Source organism: Tupaia chinensis, unplaced genomic scaffold (genome assembly GCF_000334495.1).
Source record: "Tupaia chinensis unplaced genomic scaffold, TupChi_1.0 Scaffold000426_1, whole genome shotgun sequence".
Lineage (NCBI taxonomy): Eukaryota > Metazoa > Chordata > Mammalia > Scandentia > Tupaiidae > Tupaia > Tupaia belangeri.
The window spans coordinates 771,373-772,170 of NW_006159931.1; positions in this window are offsets into that span (position 1 = coordinate 771,373).

Here is a 798-nt window from a genome sequence, read left to right on the forward strand (position 1 = left end):
AAAACTCATAAAAAAAAAAAAAAAAAAAGAATGGTTACAATGACTATTGCTAACTTCTTATTTTGTGGAAGGAATAAGGAGTTCTTTACCTGTAAATTGTGGCTTCCAGTGGTTTGAGGGTTGGTGAGAAAAATAAGTATGAGGAGATTTGGGGGCTGATGCAATTTCTTTTTCTAGAAAGACATGGTGGTGGATATATGTCAATATGCATTTGTCAGAACCCACAAAGTCGTCTCAACCGAGATTAGTTAAAAAAAAAAACAGAAGACAAAACAAAAAAAAAAAAGCCAAAGAGTAAGGAAAGATGGAATGCAGACTGAAACAAACAAATCTAACTTTATTAAATATGAATCAGATCACCACACTGTGGGGGGAAAATTGACCAAGAATGTTGGTAAATTGTGTTTTGATTGGATACTGTAAGGCTAAAGAAAAAGAGTAAAGCCTGCAGAACACCATATTTTAGTCTGCATATTTTTCTCTCTTAAGGATATAAGGACATAAGTCCAAAACTACTTTACATGCATGCTAGTTTGAACAAATAAGTTAGTATAGTGTACAAAATGAAAAATAATTTCCTCATGATTGGAGGAAGAAAATGCAATTAAGGAAATGGAGAAGGTTGGCATGAGCCCAGTGTGCTGGTTTCAAATCAACTGAGTCAACATGGACATCCTTTTTTTAAAAATACAGATACAGACAGAAAGAAAGGTTGGGCTGCATGTGTGTGCGTGCACAAGGCAGTATAACCCATAGATGGCTTAGCTCTGCATACTAGGAAGAAATAAAATGAATGAC